At 39.7% G+C, this 5912-nt stretch overlaps 1 protein-coding gene and 1 pseudogene across 4 annotated transcripts in view; one reads left to right on the top strand and one right to left on the bottom strand.

Moving 5' to 3' along the window:
* Positions 1-5912, bottom strand: part of TMCC3 (transmembrane and coiled-coil domain family 3) — a 311857-nt gene that overhangs the window by 64161 nt on the left and 241784 nt on the right. The window lies entirely within an intron of this gene.
* LOC108294086 lies at positions 1147-2355 on the top strand (annotated as a pseudogene).

The raw sequence follows: 5912 nt of genomic DNA on the forward strand, positions 1-5912 counted from the left end.
CGGAGGTTGCGGTGAGCCAAGATCGCGCCATTGCACTCCAGCCTGGGCAACAAGAGCGAAACTCTGTCTCAAAAAAAAAAAAAAAAAAAAAAAAAGAAAAAGAAAAGAAATGTCTTGTTCAAGCCACCCAGTCTGGGATACCTGGTTAAAGCGGCCCTAGCAAATGAGCACACTGGGCTAAGACAACACTGGTCCTAATCTCATGTAGTATACACAGTAATGTTTAATGTATAACCTTTTATATCCTGAAGTAACAAAATAACATTTAAAAAGTAACAGGATTACAAACGAACCTACTTTTCTAACTACGGAAATTGACATTCCATTCTTCCAGTAATGAGGCTACATAATGTGGCAGTAGTAACATGAGAAAAACAGGTAAGTTCAGAAAAACAGATGAGATGTGAGATTTCAGCCTTCTTCAATTCTGTTCATAGATGCATTACTCTTAAAAGTATATTGACACTACTCATCAATAAAAAGGAATGAACTCCTGTTATATGCAACAACATGAAATTGCAAAAGCATTATGCTAAATGAAAGAAGCCACACTTAAAAAGGCTGCATATTGTATGATTCCATTTATACTGCATTATGAAAAAGCAAAATTGTAAGGACAGAAATGAGATCAGTGACTTCCAGGTGCTAGGCAGAGAAAGGGCTGACTACAAAGAGGCAAAAGAGAACTTTCAGGGGTGACAGAAATATTTTCCATCTTAATTGGATAGGGTTTATAAGACTGTATGTGTTCTTCATAATTCATAGGACTGTGCACTTAAAGCAGGAAATTTTACTGTATGTAAACTGTATCTCAATAAATTTGACATATTTGCTTTATTAAGTATTAACAAGAATAGAGATGTAAAATTCTTGACTAGGGACAAAAACTGCCTAATAGCAAATTGAGAATAACTTTATATTTGCTTTCAGGCAAAATTAAAATACACAAACTATACACAAACACTATTCAACACCCACACAGGCAATCCACCAGCATTATAAAAATTTTCTATTATAGATATTAAAATGTGGCCTTAAAAAAATCACTACTATAAGTTATTACAGTAGTGATTATAGTACTCGAGAAAGTTCTTTAAGAATGGATGGGATTGAACTCGAGTTGGAAGAGGCGAGTCCGGTCTCAAAATGGAGGTAAAACCGCCGCCTGGTCGCCCCCAGCCCGACTCCGGCCGTCACCGTCGCCGCCAGGGGGAGGAGGGCCATGATCCAAAGGAACCAGAGCAGTTGAGAAAACTGTTTATTGGTGGTCTGAGCTTTGAAACTACAGATGATAGTTTAAGAGAACATTTTGAGAAATGAGGCACACTTACAGATTGTGTGGTAATGAGAGATCCCCAAACCAAACGTTCCAGGGGCTTTGGTTTTGTGACTTACTCTTGTGTTGAAGAGGTGGATGCAGCTATGTGTGCTCGGCCACACAAGGTTGATGGGCGTGTAGTGGAACCAAAGAGAGCTGTTTCTAGAGAGGATTCTGTAAAGCCTGGCGCCCATCTAACAGTGAAGAAAATTTTTGTTGGTGGTATTAAAGAAGATACGGAAGAGTATAATTTGAGAGACTACTTTGAAAAGTATGGCAAGATTGAAACCATAGAAGTTATGGAAGACAGGCAGAGTGGAAAAAAGAGGATTTGCTTTTATAACTTTCGATGATCATGATACAGTTGATAAAATTGTTGTTCGGAAACACCATACTATTAATGGGCATAATTGTGAAGTGAAAAAGGCCCTTTCTAAACAAGAGATGCAGTCTGCTGGATCACAGAGAGGTCGTGGAGGTGGATCTGGCAATTTTATGGGTCGCGGAGGAAACTCTGGAGGTGGTGGAGGTAATTTCGGCCGTGGTGGAAACTTTGGTGGAAGAGGAGGTTATGGTGAGGGAGGTGGTGGCAGCAGGGGTAGTTATGGAGGAGGTGATGGTGGCAACTATGGCGGTGGTCCTGGTTATAGTAGTAGAGGGGGCCATGGTGGTGGTGGACCAGGAGGATATGGAAACCAAGGTGGTGGATATGGTGGCAGTGGTGGAGGATATGACGGTTACAATAAAGGAGGAAATTTTGGCGGTGGTAACTATGGTGGTGGTGGGAACTATAATGATTTTGGAAATTATAGTGGACAACAGCAATCAAATTATGGACCCATGAAAGGGGGCAGTTTTGGTGGAAGAAGCTCGGGCAGTCCCTACGGTGGTGGTTATGGATCTGGTGGTGGAAGTGGTGGATATGGTAGCAGAAGGTTCTAAAGGCAGCAGAAAAGGGCTACAGTTCTTAGCAGGAGAGAGAGCGAGGAGTTGTCAGGAAAGCTGCAGGTGACTTTGAGACAGTCGTCCCAAATACATTAGAGGAACTGTAAAAATCTGCCACAGAAGGAGCGATGATCCATAGTCAGAAAAGTTACTACAGCTTAAACAGGAAACCCTTCTTGTTCAGGACTGTCATAGCCACAGTTTGCAAAAACTGCAGCTATTAATGCAATGTAGTGTCAATTAGATGTACATTCCGGAGGTCTTTTATCTGTTGTAGCTTTGTCTTTTTTCTTTTTCTTGTCATTACGTCAGGTATATTGCCCTGTAAATTGTGGTAGTGGTACCAGGAATAAAAAATTAAGGAATTTTTAACTTAAAAAAAAAAAAAGAATGGATGGCAAAGTTGAAGACATTCTTTTTCCTTTGCCCCAGAAATGTCACTTCCTGGTATCTCCCCTTAAGAAACTCTCTCACAAGTATAAAGACTGTCCCAGAATCAACCTACCTGTTCACCATTAGAAGAATGGCTGTAAACACACTCTAGTTTAATTCATAGACCAAAATAACATACAGTAGTAAAATATGAAAATGAAGTAGGATAAACTATAAAAATACCACATTAAAAAACTGTAATTACAAGGCCATGAGCGGTGGCTCATGCCTGTAATCCTAGCACTTTGGGAAGCCCAGGCAGGTGGATCACTTGAGGTCAGGTGTTCAAGACCAGCCTGGCCAACATGGTAAAACCCCATCTCTACTAAAAATACAAAATTCGCTGGGTGTGGTGGCACACACCTGTAATCCCAGTTACTTGGGAGGCTGAGGCAGAAGAATCACTTGAACCTGAAATGTGGAGGATGCGGTGAGCCAAGATCGTGCCATGCACTGCAGCCTGGGTGACAGAGGAAGACTCTGTCTCAAAAAAATGAAAGAAAGGAAAGAAAGGAGGGAAAAATTGTAATTACAAGAGATGCCATTTATGTAGAATTGTAACCCAAGAATATATATATTTAATTAAATACATCTTATACAATAAATTGTTTATGGATCATCCAATGTGTGAAAACACGCGAAGGAATAACTTCAGGTTATGGAGGCCTCTGAGGAAATGGGAAGAGCGAAGGCATCCAGACAGCTGTTTATGGGACCATTTATTTAATTTAATTTTTTGAGACGGAATATCGCTCTTGTTGCCCAGGCTGGAGTGCAATGGTGCAATCTTGCCTCACTGCAACCTCCGCCTCCCGGGTTTAAGAAATTCTTCTGCCTCAGCCTCCCGAGTAGCTGGGATTACAGGCACCCACCACCACGCCCAGCTAATTTTTTTGGTATTTTTAGGAGAAACCGGGTTTCTCTATGTTGGTCAGGCTGGTTTTGAACTCCCGACCTCAGGTGATCTGCCCGCCTTGGCCTCCCAAAGTGCTGAGATTACAGGCGTGAGCCATGGCACCCAGCCAGGACCATTTATTCTTAAAAACAAGTGACAGAAATTTGATGCAAACATGGCAAAATACCAACATCTATTAAATCTAGGAGGTAGATATATGTGTATTATATTTTTAAATTTTTTCCCATGTTTGATGCACTTACTAATTGAATTTGCTTACTATTTAATCCCAGCACCATGTGGTTAATGATTATGGTTTTCCCCAAGCACCAAACATTTGCCCCTCTTTGTGAAACGGTTGCTGTTTCTGATGGGCCATTTCATTATCTTATAATTTTGGAATGTGATGTCACTGCATTTACTTACACATTAACTTCAACCTTAAATTAAATTCACAACCACAGCAATGATAAACTTAGGAAAATTAAAATCCACTGAGAAGTTAATAAGCTTGCTGCCCTAGAAAAATACCCAGGCTTCTGTTAGGCTGTTGTGTAAATAAACTAAGAAGCAATTATTTTAAAAATTTACTAACAAAGTAATTGTGATTTCTAAAATATCCAAAGTATCAGGAAACATTAACATAATCTTTATATTCAGATTTGGTGATCTGGTATACTTTTTCAACAGTATATGTATTATTCTTATTTATCTGTCTGTTACCATTCTAATTACCCCAAACATGCAACAAATTATTTTAAAAATGAAGGTTGGGATGGATCGACATTTAATTTAAAGAAAGCCACAAGGATGCAAGACTATTTCATCCATTTCCCATTTGGCCAAAAAAAACCCCAAAAGTTAAAAAAAAAAAAAAAAAAAAAAGTTTGTTGGAATGGTAAGCTCACTTTGCAAAACTGCCTTTAAACAGCAACAAGTCTCAAGGCCTCTTATTTCAAGTCTTTCTTTAAAAATAAGAGCTTCATTTGAGCCCTGAGTACTTCAAAAACCTACTTGCTATGAGATCATTTTACACAGCCAGAGTGCAAGTCAAATTTCTCATTAAATTTCTTTTTTTTTTTTTTTTTTTTTAGATGTAGTCTCGCTGTGCCACCCAGGCTGGAGTGCAGTGGTGCAATCTTGGCTCAATTCAAGCAATTCTCCTGCCTCAGTCTCTGAGTAGCTGGGATTACAGACATGCACCACCACGCCCGGGCTAATTTTTGTATTTTTAGTAGAGATGGAGTTTTATCATGTTGATAAGGCTGGTCTCAAACTCCTGACCTCAGGTGATCCTCCCGCCTCGGCCCCCCAAGATTACAGGCATGAGCCACCGTGCCTGTCCTCAACAGTTAAATTTAACATGCTCCCACCCACCCAAACAATAAAGCATTTCTAGGTGGTAGAAACAGATGCTGATTTTGTGTAAATAAGTGTCCCCACTGCTCCCCAGGTAGGGCATAAACAAGCCACCTAAATGAAAGGACTCACTTTAATTTTGGTGCCCACATACTTAACAGACGCCAATTCTGTGAATACCTCTAAATTGCCTAACACATGAGGTAAGCTTTGGCTGGCTTTATGCAACAAACATTACTTGATAATTTGCTTAAGTCAGGAGGCTTTTACAACCATGGTGCCTTTACCAAATGAAAGCACACGTAATAAGCATATGCATGCCACCCTTAATAGGCTCTTGAATTAGGTTATAAAATATTAAGTGTTAGTTTCTGGGCACAGCCAAGTTTTAACCTCTTTCTATGTCAGATGCACAGATAACAAGGCAGGTGAACTGTTCAATAATTAACACAAGTGCATGTAACATCCCCTAAGCATCTAGTGATATTTAGGAAGGCACAGGGATAACACACAAATAAGAAAAATTAAGCCAAATAAGGAAACAGATCATTACCTACAAATCTGAAATGTTGTTATATTCGCTATCCTAATGTAAGTGACAAATCAACTTAAATTTTCCACTACAAATCCCAGCACAAGGTTGTTAAATATGTTTATTAAATAGGGTGAATGTGCAGGCTTGAAAACGGTCTGGGGCTGACGACGCAGTAGTCCTGTGCCCTGCAGAACAAAGTTCAGCTGCGTTTCTGCTCTTTCATCTCCCTAACTGGGATGGTGCATCACAAATTACTTAAGGGTCAACAGTGGTTTGGGAAGCAACAATACACATTCTTTGTACTGTAACAGTTTTTTGGAAACTGTAGAAGCGCAGGATTTTATGACATTAAGTTGAACTTGATGAGAGGTAACAGTTCAAAAGGGAACTGGAAGTAAAACTTTAAAACGCACACACACACACACACA

This window comes from Cebus imitator, unplaced genomic scaffold, assembly GCF_001604975.1.
Source record: "Cebus imitator isolate Cc_AM_T3 unplaced genomic scaffold, Cebus_imitator-1.0 Scaffold18, whole genome shotgun sequence".
Classification (NCBI taxonomy): Eukaryota; Metazoa; Chordata; class Mammalia; order Primates; family Cebidae; genus Cebus; species Cebus imitator.